At 41.3% G+C, this 15,146-nt stretch overlaps 1 protein-coding gene across 3 annotated transcripts in view; it reads left to right on the top strand.

The window, feature by feature from the left end:
* Positions 1–15,146, top strand: part of SGCD (sarcoglycan delta) — a 1,008,723-nt gene that overhangs the window by 854,652 nt on the left and 138,925 nt on the right. The gene's annotated exons all lie outside the window — the stretch shown is intronic.

The raw sequence follows: 15,146 nt of genomic DNA, 5'->3' as shown, positions 1-15,146 counted from the left end.
CTCACCAGCGACCAGTGACCAGCCTCCAGTCAGCAGCGACGCTTGGAAGCGATGCTGTGCTTGGTAACTAAGGTAAATATTGGGTAACCAAGCACTTGGTTACCCGATATTTACCTTGGTCACCAGCGCACACCGCTTAGCGCTGGTTCCTTGCACTCGTAGCGAGAGTACACATCGGGTTAATAAGCAAACCGCTTTGCTTATTTACCTGATGTGTACTCCGGCTACGTGTGCAGGGAGCAGGGAGCCGGCACTGGCAGCCTGAGAGCGGTGGACGCTAGTAACCAAGGTAAATATCGGGTAACCAAGCAAAGCACTTTGCTTGGTTACCCGATATTTACCTTGGTTACAGCTTACTGCAGGCTTTCAGAAGCCGGCTCCCTGCTCTCTGCACATTCAGATTGTTGCTCTCTCGCTGTCACACACAGCAATTTGTGCTTCACAGCGGGAGAGGAACGTCAAAAAAATGAACCAGCACTGTGTGTAACGAGCAGCGATCTCACAGCAGGGGCCAGATCGCTGCTCAGTGTCACACACAGCGAGATCGCTAATGAGGTCACTGGTGCGTCACAAAAACCGTGACTCAGCAGCGATCTCGCTAGCGATCTCGCTATGTGAGAAGTACCCCTTAGTGATGAGCGAGTGCACTTGCCACTGCTTGATACTCTATAGAGCATTGGGGTGCTCTCACACGCTCGTTATTCAACCAAGTATTGTGGGTGCTACTCGAGTCCTCACACCATGCAGCTGTTAGACAGCCAACCAACATGTGGGGTTTGCTTACCACACACGGTAATGCCGTAGCCATGTTGGTTACTGGCATTACTGTGATTGGTGGCCACATCTCGTCATCAGGCCTTATATGAGACCTGGGGACGCGATAGTCGGCCCACTATCCTGTGGAAGCAGTTTAGGGAGAGTTGATATAGGAGGGAGAGCTTAGATTAGAGCAGAATTTGTACACCCCCTTCATATGTCACTAAGGGGTGGTTTTAGCCCCGTTTAACCTAATAATTTAAAAAATTATGTGGGGTCCTCCCTATTTTTGCAGCCAGCTACAGGCTGGTATTATCAGTCTGAGAAGGCCCATGGATATTTAGCCCCTTCCCAACCTAAAAATATCAGCCCTCAGCCACCTCAGCATTGGCGCATCACATTATTCTTGCTAACTAGCCATGGTAAAGCAGACAGCTGGGGGATGATATTATCAGGCTGGGACGGCCCATGGTTATTTAGTCCCTTCCCAGCCTAAAAATATCAGCCCTCAGCCACCTCAGAATTGGTGCATCACATTATTCTTGATAACCAGCCAAGGTAAAGCAGACAGCTGGGGGCTGATATTATCAGGCTGGGATGGCCCATTGTTATTTAGTCCCTTCCCAGCCTAAAAATATCAGCCCACAGCCACCTCAGAATTGGAGCATCACATTATTTTTGATAACCAGCCAAGGTAAAGCAGAGAGCTAAGGGCTCATATTATCAGGCTGGGAAGGCCCATGGATATTGGCCCTTTCCCAGCCTACAAATACCAGCCTGCAGTTGACATCTTCCCCCAAAAATACTACCCTGATTTCCACCATACCGAAGAGTCGAGCAAAGCGACAGAATTGATGCATCTAAAGTGATGCGCCAATTCTGGGGTGGATGCGGGCTGGTATTTTATCCTGAGAAGGGGCCAATATTTATTGACCTTCCCACACCAAAAATAACAGCCCCCAGCTGTATGCTTTACTTTGGATGCTTATCAAAAATGGCAGGGGAATCCCACATCATTTTTTTTTAATTATTTATTTAGTTAGTTAGTTCCCAGCAGCGACCTGGGAGTCCGGTCGTCTTCCGAATGCGGTTTCCATTCATTTCAGTAATTTTCTTGAAAAAAAATCTAAACAATGATCACTAAAGACATTGAAATATTCCAGCTAGCTAATAATTTTCATTAAAACAGTGATCCTCTAGATTTACTCATATTTGGCTGCTAAATCCCACAAAAATACAAAATGTGAGTATAGTGGCCAAAGCCTTTCTGACTTGTAGCCATGGTAACAACGGGCAACTTAGAACAAAATAGTTATCTGGCGTACGATGTTCCTGTAACTGAAGCAACATCGTAATTCCTTGTAGAAGGAGCGGAGGTTTTTTTTTTCTTAAACCCTAGAGAGTCTACTTCAAGTTCTCTTAAATTACACAGAGAGATGGAGGTTTGTAAAGCGGGCTGTCAGCGTGATTGAATTCCCATAACGGCGACATCTCCGATAAAATGACAATTTTAAAAGGGTTCTCTTAATTCAAATCTTATCATTCACTCCTTATTTGACATATTATTTCAAGGAATAAGTGACTGGTGGCAATATGGAGGCCTCATAAACAAGAGAAAACTATTCACAGCAAGGAGAGCCATTGATTTGGTGGATTTTTGATGTAACGACTAACGAGCTTCTTGTTGGAGGAAGTAGTGAAGATACTGTATGTGTCTATAATCCCCTCAACCTCTAGCGCCATATCATATGTGATAACCCTCCTGAAGAAGTCCAGCAGAATACGGATGGGCTGTGCTATGAAGGGTTTCTGTGGAATTATGGGCATTGGGTCAAACAGCCTGAGGGGCGCCTCTGTGACAGGCACTCTGAAGATTATTTCTAAGGTCTTCTGTGAGTCTGTGTAGACTCTGTGGTATCTGAATCTATTTTGATATCTCAGACCTTCTATAAGGAAATTTATGACTGGCACTTTAGTGGAAGTCTCTGTGGTATCTGAATCTGTCGATACCTCGGAGCCTTGTATAAGGAGGATATCTATGACTGACACTTTAGTGGAAGTCTCTGTGGTATCTGAATCTGTCAATACCTCGGAGGACTTGTATAAGGACATCTATGACTGGCACTTTAGTGGAAGTCTCTGTGGTCTCTGAAACTGTCGATACCTAAGAGGACTTCTATAAGGACATCTATGACTGGCACTTTAGTGGAGGTCTCTGTGGTATCTGAATCTATGTTGATATCTCTGAAACCTTGTATAAGGATATCTATGACTGGCACTTTAGTGGAAGCCTCTGTGGTATCTGAATTTGTACCTCTGAGACCTTGTATTAGAACATTTATGACTGGCACTTTAGTGGAAGCCTCTGTGGTATCTGAATCTATGTTGATACCTCTGAGACCTTGTATAAGGACATCAATGACTGGCACTTTAGTGGAAGTCTCTGTGGTATCTGAATCTGTCAATACCTCAGAGGACTTCTATAAGGACATCTATGACTGGCACTTTAGTGGAAGCCTCTGTGGTATCTGAATTTGTACCTCTGAGACTTTGTATTAGAACATTTATGACTGGCACTTTAGTGGAAGTCTCTATGGTATCTGAATTTATGTTGATACCTCTGAGACCTTGTATAAGGACATCAATGACTGGCACTTTAGTGGAAGCCTCTGTGGTATCTGAATCTATGTTGATATCTCTGACACCTTGTATAAGGACATCTATGACTGGCACTTTAGAGGAAGCCTCTGTGGTATCTGAATATGTTGTTACCTCATGGTGAACTATACATGGAATCAGCATTTACAAGTGATTACAGGGCAAGCGCTAAATTTCCATCGCATACAGCATCTTAAAAGTTCAATGTGGAAATTCCACTTTACATCAATTCCTCGTGATGGTTTTCTCAGTGGATTTAACCCTTTGCATTTAATAGGTACGGTTATTGGCAAAGTAGGATATATCTCGGGGGGGAGGGGTTTCTCCCAAAGAAAGACAGGTTAAAAAGCATATTCAATGTAACAGGTCCGTAATATATCAGTAAAAATAATGGATAGCACACGTACCAAAAAATCTGATATGTGAAAGAGCCCTTATTGGTGGAGATGGGGGATGTTAGGGGGTTATGGCTTTATTAATATCGAATGAGAACTTTCTCTAACTCTCCACTTCTACAGACTATTTATGAAAATTTTTATTTCTATATGACATATAAGGTGCTAACTGATTAAGGGCCCAAAGCTCAACCCAAAAGCTGTCAGTAAGTGTGAGTGTGAACGTGTGTATACTGAGTATGAATGCCTATACTTATGTACAGTGTCTGTGTGACGCCCTGGACCCTAGGGGTCACAGAACAACACCATATACACACACACCCCCTCCCCCGGTCAGGAACACCCGTCAAACAAAACCCTTGTTGGCTCCCTCCAGGGTCTGATGTCCACACCAGATGGGGCGGAGCCAGGCGGTTTGCCCCACCCACCGAGGAGTTCACAGGCCTGGAGGTGGGAAAAGTAGTCAGTTGAGTTTTGGAGTTGAAGTGGAGAGGTGGGAGTGAGAGGAGGAAAGTCTGTGTGTGTCTGGGTCGGAGCCCAGGCACAATCAGCAAGGTCAGCAGACGATGGTGGCCGTCTGCTGGAGTTGGTGGAGGTCGGCGGAACCGTAGGACCGGGGTCGGGCGGTGGCCCGCCGGTACCGAACCGGGGAGCAGATTGAAGCCAAGCACCAAGGCAGGGTACTCAGACCCCGACTAGGCTCGGAAGCCTCCGTAAAGGTCAAATTCTCTGATTGCGGTCTGGACCTCAGGGGTTCATTCCCAACCAAGTCCTGTCAGAAGCCAACAGCTCGACCTGTCCGGATGAGAGCCACCGCCAACGGCCAGAGATCCAAGGGTCAGCGCCTGCGGGCAAAACGGGCTCTCCCGACACGAACAAGCCGGGGAGCGGACTACCCGTGGGAATCCATAGGATTCAAACAATTACACATAGGTGCAGGGAAAGACAGCCACCATCAACCCGTCCGGGGAGAGTGAAGTCACCGCAGCCGACTGTGGGCCCCGTCCATCCAGCCATTTGGTTTACCAGAGACTCTGTTCTTGTCTACGTGAGTGAGTACACCAGTGCCATCCGGCACCGCGCTGCACCGCAACGTCTCACCCGCGTCTACACTGCCTCTCCGCATCGGCACCTGCACCTCACCCCAACCGGGGCCCCGGGACCAACAGCCCCTACCCATGGAGGGGTCAACACCTTAGCTGCTCTCCGCCATCGCTCCCGGGATCCCCCGTCACCAGCAGCAGTGGTGCCCACCATCACCACAACCCGTGGGTGGCGTCACAACTGACATCCCACCACCAAACCTCCCCTTTTCACTCGTGGGCGAGGAGGCGCTGCTCAAGTCCCCGGGTCCGGCCCCGTGCTCGAGCCACCGAGGAGCAGAAGCACCGGACCCGAGCGCCAGCGAACCCCCAGGCGAACGGCGTTCCCGACCCCTCCGCCCGCGACATCTGCATAGCTGTCAGTGTGAGGGAAGGGCCCCTCATTCAGTAAAGCATAATACAGATGTGAGATGGCGGTGCCCAGTCACCCATAACTGATTGGGGGCTCCCTCCCCCACCTTCCATATCACCCCTTACTGAATGTTGGCCCCTCATTACACACGCTGACAGCTATACACATGTTATACGTGAGCAGGAGTACTCACACATGTACACAAAAAAACACACATATACCCAATAGATATACACAAAACAAAATCAAGCAAAGAAGGCAAAAGTTTGTGAGGGTGAAGGAAGGAAGGAATGAGGTATTAAGGTGGCACTGGGATTTTTAGTAAGATTGTACTTCAGAACTCAATGTAGATGCCAGTACTAACAGAAATGATGATCCAGGGACATTAGCCAAAGTGTCTCTGCTCCAAACATACAGAAGCAAGGTGAAGGGCCCACCGGAAGATTGCCCGGTGCTCTGTCAGGCCAGTCCGACATTGGTGGAATCTGAATCTTTGTCGCTATTTCTAAGGCCCTGTATAATGGCATCTATGGCTGGCAATTAGGGGAAGTCTCTGGTATCTGGATCAATTTCACTATCGCTGAGGCCTTGTATAAGGGCATATATTCACTATCTCTGTGGCCTTGTATAAGGGCATATATTCACTATCTCTGTGGCCTTGTATAAGGGCATATATTCACTATCTCTGAGGCCTTGTAAAAGGGCATATATTCACTATCTCTGTGGCCTTGTATAAGGACATATATTCACTATCTCTGTGGCCTTGTATAAGGGCATATATTCACTATCTCTGAGGCCTTGTATAAGGGCATATATTCACTATCTCTGTGGCCTTGTATAAGGGCATATATTCACTATCTCTGAGGCCTTGTATAAGGGCATATATTCACTATCTCTGAGGCCTTGTATAAGGGCATATATTCACTATCTCTGAGGCCTTGTATAAGGGCATATATTCACTATCTCTGAGGCCTTGTATAAGGACATATATTCACTATCTCTGAGGCCTTGTATAAGGGCATATATTCACTATCTCTGAGGCCTTGTATAAGGACATATATTCACTATCTCTGAAGCCTTGTAAAAGAGCATATATTCACTATCGCTGAGGCCCTGTAAAAGGGCATATATTCACTATCTCTGAAGCCTTGTATAAGGACATATATTCACTATCTCTGAGGCCTTGTAAAAGGGCATATATTCACTATCTCTGAGGCCTTGTATAAGGGCATATATTCACTATCTCTGAGGCCTTGTATAAAGGGACCTGTGTGACTGGCTCTCTTTGGTATTCACTATGTCTAAAACCTTGTATTAAGACGTCTGTGACTGGCATTTGTTTGTAGTCTCTGTGCCTTCTAAATCTATGTCACTATGTCTGAGGCCTTGTATAAAGGCATCTGTGACTGCCATTGTTTTGATAGTCTCTGTGGCATCTGAATTATTATAACTATACAGTGCCTTGCGAAAGTATTCGGCCCCTTTGAATTTTTCAACCTTTTCCCACATTTCAGGCATCAAACATAAAGATAAAAATGTTAATGTTCTGGGGAAGAATCAACAAGTGGACACAATTGTGAAGGTGAATGAAATGTATTGCTTATTTTAAACTTTTATAAAAAATAATAAACTGAAAATTGGGGCGTGCAATATTATTCATCCCCTTTAAGTTAATACTTTGTAGCGCCACCTTTTGCGGCGATTACAGCTGCAGTCGCTTGGGCTATGTGTCTATCAGTTTTGCACATGGAGAGACTGAAATTCTCGCCCATTCTTCCTTTGTATACAGCTGGAGCTGAGTGAGGTTGGATGGAGAGCGTTTGTGAACAGCAGTTTTCAGCTCTTTCCACAGATTCTCGATTGGGTTCAGGTCTGGACTGTGACTTGGCCATTCTAACACCTTGATACGTTTATTTGTGAACCATTCCATTGTAGATTTTGTTTTATGTTTGAGATCATTGTCTTGATGGAAGACAAATCTCTGTATCAGTTTCAGGTCTTTTGCAGACTCCAACAGGTTTTCTTCAAGAATGGTCCTGTATTTGGCTCCATCCATCTTCCCATCAATTTTAACCATCTTCCTTGTCCCTGCTGAAGAAAAGCAGGCCCAAACCATGATGCTGCCACCACCATGTTTGACAGTGGGGATGGTGTGTTCAGTGTGATGAGCTGTGTTGCTTTTATGCCAAACATATCATTTGGCATTGTACCCAAAAAGTTCGATTTTTTTTTTTGTTTCATCTGGCCAGAGCACCTTCTTCCACTTTGGTGTGTCTCCCAGGTGGCTTGTGGCAAACTTTAAACAACACTTTTTATGGATATCTTTAAGAAATGGCTTTCTTCTTGCCACTCTTCCATAAAGGCCAGATTTGTGCAGTGTACGACTGGTTGTTGTCCTATGGACAGACTCTCCCACCTCAGTTGTAGATCTCTGCAGTTCATCCAGAGGGATAATGGGCCTCTTGGCTGCATCTCTGATCAGTCTTTTCCTTGTGTGAGATAACATTTTTGAGGGACGGCTGGGCCTTGGTAGATTTGCAGTGGTATGATACTCCTTCCATTTCAATATGATCGTGCGACGCCCTGGCGCCGCCAGGTGGTCACACACAAATTAGGCCCTCACATAACACCTTCCCTCAAAAGGTTACACCAAGCCGACAAAACCCTAGTCACCCCCCCAGGGTAGGAAAGGCACACCAGTGGGCGGGACCAGGCGGAAGGAAAACGCCCACCTAGGGGTCTAGAGAATCCAGGGGTGGGAAAAGGAACAGTGTTCGAGTTTGAGTTCTGAGTTGAAGTCGGAGTTGAGCAGAGCGTGTGGAATAGGAAGTAGGAGAGGAGAAAGTTGAAGTGGAAGTCAGAAAGGAAAGGCGTCGGGGTTGAAGCCCTGGCATGCTGGCTAAGTGGCAGACGGTGGTCAGTGTCTGTCAGAAGACGGGAAGACGGCTGCCGGAGATCCGAGGTGGACCGGGACAGGGTAGGAGCCCGCCGGTACCGACACCGGAGAACCGACCCGGAAACCGTGCACAGAGGGGGTACCTGGACCCTAAAGCAAGGACCGGAACCACCGGCTTTGTTAATTCACCAGTTGAGGACAGAATTATAGGTCCTGTCCCACCCAAAGTCCCAAAAAGCAGACCGGCAGCCCACCGCGGGGAATAGGGCATCAGCCAGGGCCCCTTTAGAGCCCACGGGTCAGCGTCTGCGGGCAAGGCTCCCACCCATAGTTCTGGGAGCGGACTCCCGTGTTCCACACCGAGAAGTCCAGAGAAAATCAAACAGTGCAGAGGAAAGTGACACAGACCATCACCCCGGGTGAGGGACCAGAATACACCCGGCCGCGGCGGCCGGCCACTGGCACCTTGGTTTACCACTGGACTTGTGTGATTTCTTTGACTGGAGTACACTAACATCCCCCGGTTCAACCGGGCGCGTCAGCCCCTGCAGCCACCATCCTCAGCACGGAGGGTTAAAAACAACTAGCTGCCATCCCAGCATCCCAGGGTGCCCCCTTAATAGCAGCGGTGGTACCCCATCTTACCACACACCGTGGGTGGCATCACGGATTATGTAGAAAATCCCACATACAACCAATCCCCTTTTTATTCGAAGTGTCCGCGAGACCCCCCGGGTCCGGAGACCCCTCGAGCCACGCCGCAGATCCGGATCCGAGCAGCCCGGCTGCTGCTACGGGGCGGCACAATCGCTTGCACACTGCTTCTTGGGATGTTTAAAGTTGTGGAAACCTTTTTGTAGCCAAATCCAGCTTTAAACTTCTCCACAACAGTATCACGGACCTGCCTGTTGTGTTCCTTGGTCTTCATGATGCTTTCTGTGCTTTAAACAGCACACTGAGACTATCACAGACCAGGTACATTTATACGGAGACTTCATTACACACAGGGGCTTATATTTATCATCATCAGTCATTTAGGACAACATTGGACCATTCAGAGATCCTCAATGAACTTCTGGAGTGAGTTTGCTTCACTGAAAGTAAAGGGGATGAATAATATTGCACGCCCCAATTTTCAGTTTGTTCTTTTTAACAAAAGTTTAAAATAAGCAATAAATATTGTTCAACTTCACAATTGTGTCCACTTGTTGTTGATTCTTCACCAGAACATTAAAATTTTTATCTTTATGTTTGAAGCCTGAAATGTGGGAAAAGGTTGAAAAATTCAAGGGGGCCGAATACTTTTGCAAGGTACTGTATATGAGACCTTATACAAGACTATTTCTGACTGGCATTTTGTTGATAGTCTCTGTGGCATCTGGATCAGGGCTGAGTGACGCCAGACCTGCTGTGAATGGTTTGTCCACTGCATTTGATCTGTTTAAAAATAAGTCCATGGTCGGTGCCAGAACTAAAAAAAACACATACTAACCTACTGGACCTCCACCACTCTTCCTTACTGTATCAGTGTTAAAACAGCTTCTTTTGACTCAACCAGATCATAACCACTGCAGCCAATCAGTGTTGGTTGATTGGCTGTAGCAGTCATCTGACACTCCCCTACAAAGCAGAAATCCAAAAGACGGGTAGGAGACACCTGCAAGTGAGTATACAGGAGCAATAGGGATCCAGTAGGTGAGTAGGTATTTCTCTAACTTTAGGACCACAAAAAGGACAATTTTTATAAACTGATAAAATGTAATGGACACCCCCTTTAATTTTGTGTAAGCTGGCAATAGTGGTTGACAAGATCACACAATAGCTTGTATTGTTCATGATTATTGTACTTATGTGTGTACAACCCTTTTCACATGTAAAGCACCATGGAATAAATGGTGCTATAATAATAAATAACAATAATAGTATTCCATTGAATACTATAATAATACAGTGCCATACTGAGCCACTATGTGGAGAGTGCCTAGTGCCTATAGCTCCACACAGAAAAGTGCTTATAGCTCCACACAACAAAGTGGGTCTTCACACAGTTTATTGTACTCATCTCTACCACTTTTATGAAGCTTAAAGGGAATCTGTCACTAGGTTTTTGCTTTGTAATCTGAGAGCAGCATAATGTAGGGGCAGAGAGCCTGATTCCAGTAATGTGTATTTTTTACTGTCATTTTGGTATAGTCACTGTTTTATCTGTTACAGATCTAGTAGTGCTTAGAATGCTGAGTCCCTATATAACGCCACCCACACCACTGATTGGCAGCTTTCTATGTACATTGTATATTGACAGAAAGCTGCTAATCAATGGTGGGGCGGGGTTACACTGAGCAGGAGGACTACATGGCACGAGATACCTACTCTTGTAGTAATAATCTTCTTTAGATAAAACACTGATTTTATTGAAACAGCAACACACAGCCTAATAAGTGTCACATCTCTGGAATCAGGCTCTGAGACCCTACGTTATGCTGCTCTCAGATTACATAGGGAAAAACCTGCTGACAGACTGGCTTTAATGCTATGAAAAATAGTGTGCTTTTTTTAAAACAACTTAAAATATGCATTTCTAGGTAAAACCATTGACAGTACAACCCATCCACATTAACAAAAGGCTTGTAGAGTCCGCCTTCTCTACAAAATAATAATAATCGGTAAATAAAAAAAAACATGTCACCGTTTTCTCATCAGTTGATGTTTTTCTTAAGACTTGTCACTTCAGAATTATTAAGACTCAAAAATAAAGGTTTGCTGCATCAGATTTGGGATTTTATTTCATAACTTGCAAAAAATTTTCAAAAGCATTTTTTTAATTCTATATAAATGTAAATTCCATTCATGAATTATTTAATAATGTTCATGGTGAAAGAAGAAAAAAGGCAGCTAACATTTCGTTGACTTGAACTTTTAGGAAAAAAATAAAATAAAATGAGGAGGTATTAAAAAAAAGTAAAGCAGTTGTAAAAAAAATTTAAAAAAAAGGTACAAAAATGTACAATATAAAAAATTAAAAAGGTAAAAAAGGGTAAATAAGGTATACAAAAAATAAGTAAGGAAAAGTAAAAAAAAATATAAGGTATAATGGAATAAAAATGTTAATAAGGTATAAAAATGTACGATATAAAATAAGGTAAGCAAAAGTGTAAATAAGATATATACAGAATTGAAAAAGTAAATAAAAAATATGCTATAATTCAATAAAAAAAATAAAAATATGAAATAAGGTAAATAAAAGTAAATAACGTATAAAAAAATAAGTAGGGTAACAAAAAAATATATATGTTATTATGCAATAAAAAATGTATAAGGGTATAAAAAAAATTAAAAAAGGTAAACAAAAGGGTAAATAAGGTATACAAAAAATAAGTAGGGTAAAAAATAAATAAAAACTTATGTTATAATGAAATAAAAAGGTATAAAAAATGAAAGAAGGAAAACAAAATGGTAAATAAGGTATAAAAATAATAAGTAGGATAAAAAATAAATTACAGCAATAAAAAAATAAAAAGGTATAAAAAATGAAATAAGGTAAACAAAATGATAAATAAGATATAAAAAGAATAAGTAGGGTAAAAAATAAATAACAGAAATATATAAGTTATAGTACATTAAAAAATAAAAAAAAATATAAAAATGTATGATATAAAACTAAAATAATGGTAAACAAAAGGGTAAATAAGGTATACAAAACATAAGTAGGGTAAAAAATAAATAACAAAAATATATGTTATAGTAATTTTTATAATAATAATTTTTATTTATATAGCGCCAACATATTCCGCAGAGCTTTACAATTCAAAGGGGACATGTACAGACAACATATATAATACAATATAAATATTAAAAAAAGTGTAAAAATGTAAGATATAAAAAAAATAAAAAAAGGTTAACAAAAGGGTAAGTAAGGTATAAAACGAGTAAGTAGGGTAAACAAATGAATAACAAAAATCTGAGTTATATTGCAGTAAAATAAAAAAATATAAAAATGTACAAAATAAAAAATTAAGGTAAAGAAAAGGGTAAATAAGGTTTTAAAAAATAAGTAGGGTAAAATATAAATAACAAAAATATATAATACAATAAAATAATACAAATACAAAAAATAATGAAAAAAATATACAAAAAATAAGTAGGGTAAAAAATGAATAATAAAAATTCAAGTTATAATGCAATAGAAAATTAAAAAAGTTATAAAAAATTGAAAAAGCTAAAAAATAAATATATAAGTTATAATTCAATAAAAAATTAAAGTATAAAAATCTACAATATAAAAAAATGAAATAAGGTATACAAAAAATAAGTAGGGTAAAAAATGAATACAAAAATATAAGTTATAATGCAATAAAAAATTTAAAAGGTATGCAAAAGGTAAAAATAAATAATAAAAATATGTTATAATTCAATAACAAATAAATAAAAAGTGTAAAAGTGTACAATATAAAAAAATGAAAGAGGGTAAATAAGGTATACAAAAAATAAGTAGGGTAAAATAAATAAAAATAAAAAAAATATAAGTATAATGCAATATAAAAGACAAAAATATTAAACTAAATATATTTGTATTTAATTACCAGAATTAAATAACACTTTAAAAAGTGTAATAAATAAGAAATAGTAGACCTGAAAATTAAATGACAAAATAAAAAAATATATATAATTTATAGTAAAAAAGTTCTAAAAAGAAATATGATTGACACTAAAAATTAACACATAAAAATGAAGTAAGGTATGTAAATAGGAAATGAGGCATAGAAAATGGTTTTTAAAAAGTTCTATAGGGTAAAAAATAAATATCATAAAAAATAAGAAATTATGAAAATAAAAAAAGATAATTGAAAAAAAAACTAAACTAATTTTTCATTTAATTACCAGGAATAAAATACATTTTAAAACGTATAATAATTAAGAAATAGTTAATGTATACCTGTTTATCTTTTATGGATATTATGACCCCTGTACTTCCAACAAATCTTATGCTGTTTTGTTTATCGGCTTCCCGGTGGGGTGTCAGTGATAAATGACTTGTATTGAATCTTTCCTAATGAAAGGTCTCCCACTGACAGCCTTTAATAACAAATCGAGCCTATCTATGTACTAACTGTTGTGATATTGATATACACAGCAGGCCACAAGGTGATTTTCTCCCCGTTAATTAGTCAAAGGTATTTTTCAGATTAATAATAAAATTGCCCTCTAGATACCACCTGATCTTAATTACCGTCATTTGTATCTCATCTCGATTCAACTCCAGTTTTTAATTAAAGCATTAGGTTAGTTTGGCTTATTAAGGACGGCTTAACTCCTTCTGTCCAGTAAATACCCCTTGTTCATAATTAACAAAAGAAAAAAGCATAAATTATAACCATGGATTCGTGTGAATGCATTTCATCAAGGTTAATGTCTCTTTTGAATTTTGTGGATTTTTAAAAAAAAAAATCATTTTTCTCTAATAGACAACTTTCCCCAGTATGCTGCATTATGAGTGAGAATTCATACTTCCCTTATAGAAAAATATATTAAGGTCCCTGAGGTTTCTTTTCTGCTCAAAAACATCCTAATGACCTTGAAAGCACTGGAAGCTTTAGGATTTTGTTTGAGTATTAAAGAGGTTTTTCATTACTAATATGATCCCCTTTCTTTTATCCTAACTCTTCCTAGCTAACACTTTCCTAATATACTTCTGTTATCTAGTCTGCTCCTGTAAGCTGATCTCTATCCTAACTCTTCTTAACTAACACTTTCCTAATATAGTTCTGCTATCTACTCTGCTCCTGTAAGCTGATCTCTATTCTAACTCTTCCTAACTAACACTTTCCTAAACATACTTCTGCTTTCTATTCTGCTCCTGTAAGCTGATCTCTATCCTAACTCTTCCTAACTAACACTTTCCTAATATACTTCTGCTTTCTACTCTGCTCCTGTAAGTTGAGCTCTATCCTAAAGCGGGCTTTACACGCTGCGACATCGCTAATGCGGAGTCGTTGGGGTCACGGGTTTTGTGACGCACATCCGGCCGCATTAGCGATGCCGTTGCGTGTGACACCGATAAGCGATTTTGCATCGTTGCAAAAACGTGCAAAATCGCTAATCGGCGACATGGGGGTCCATTCTTAAAAATCGTTACTGCAGCAGTAACGAAGTTGTTCCTCGTTCCTGCGGCAGCACACATCGCTGCGTGTGACACCGCAGGAACGAGGAAGCTCTCCTTACCTGCCTCCCGGCCGCTATGCGGAAGGAAGGAGGTGGGCGGGATGTTACGTCCCGCTCATCTCCGCCCCTCCGCTGCTATTGGGCGGCGGTTCAGTGACGCTTCAGTGACGTCGCTGTGACGCCGCACGGACCGCCCCTTTAGAAAGGAGGCGGTTCGCCCGTCACAGCGACGTCGCCGGACAGGTAAGTATGTGTGACAGCTGTTGTGCGACACGGGCAGCGATTTGCCCGTGTCGCGCAACAGATGGGGGCGGGTACCCACACTAGCGATATCGGGACCGATATCGCAGTGTGTAAAGTAGCCTTAACTCTTCCTAACTAACAGTTTTCTTATATACTTCTGCTATCTACTGTGCTCCTGTAAGCTGATCTCTATCCTAACTCTTCTTAACTAACACTTTCCTAATATACTTCTGCTATCAACTCTGCTCCTGTAAGCTGATCTCTATCCTAACTCTTCCTAACTAACACTTTCCTAATATACTTCTGCTATCTACTGTGCTCCTGTAAGCTGATTTCTTTCCTAAGTCTTCCTAACACTTTCCTAATATACTTCTGCTATCAACTCTGCTCCTGTAAGCTGATCTCTATCCTAACTCTTCCTAACTAACACTTTCCTAATATACTTCTGCTATCAACTCTGCTCCTGTAAGCTGATCTCTATCCTAACTCTTCCTAACTAACACTTTCCTAATATACTTCTGATATATTACTCTGCTCCTGTAAGCTGATCTTTATCCTAACTATTCCTAACTAAACACTTTCCT

The sequence above is a fragment of the Anomaloglossus baeobatrachus genome, chromosome 4, assembly GCF_048569485.1.
Source record: "Anomaloglossus baeobatrachus isolate aAnoBae1 chromosome 4, aAnoBae1.hap1, whole genome shotgun sequence".
Taxonomy (NCBI): Eukaryota; Metazoa; Chordata; class Amphibia; order Anura; family Aromobatidae; genus Anomaloglossus; species Anomaloglossus baeobatrachus.
The sequence above is the reverse complement of the archived record's forward strand: the minus strand, read 5'-3'. Positions and strand labels throughout refer to the sequence as shown.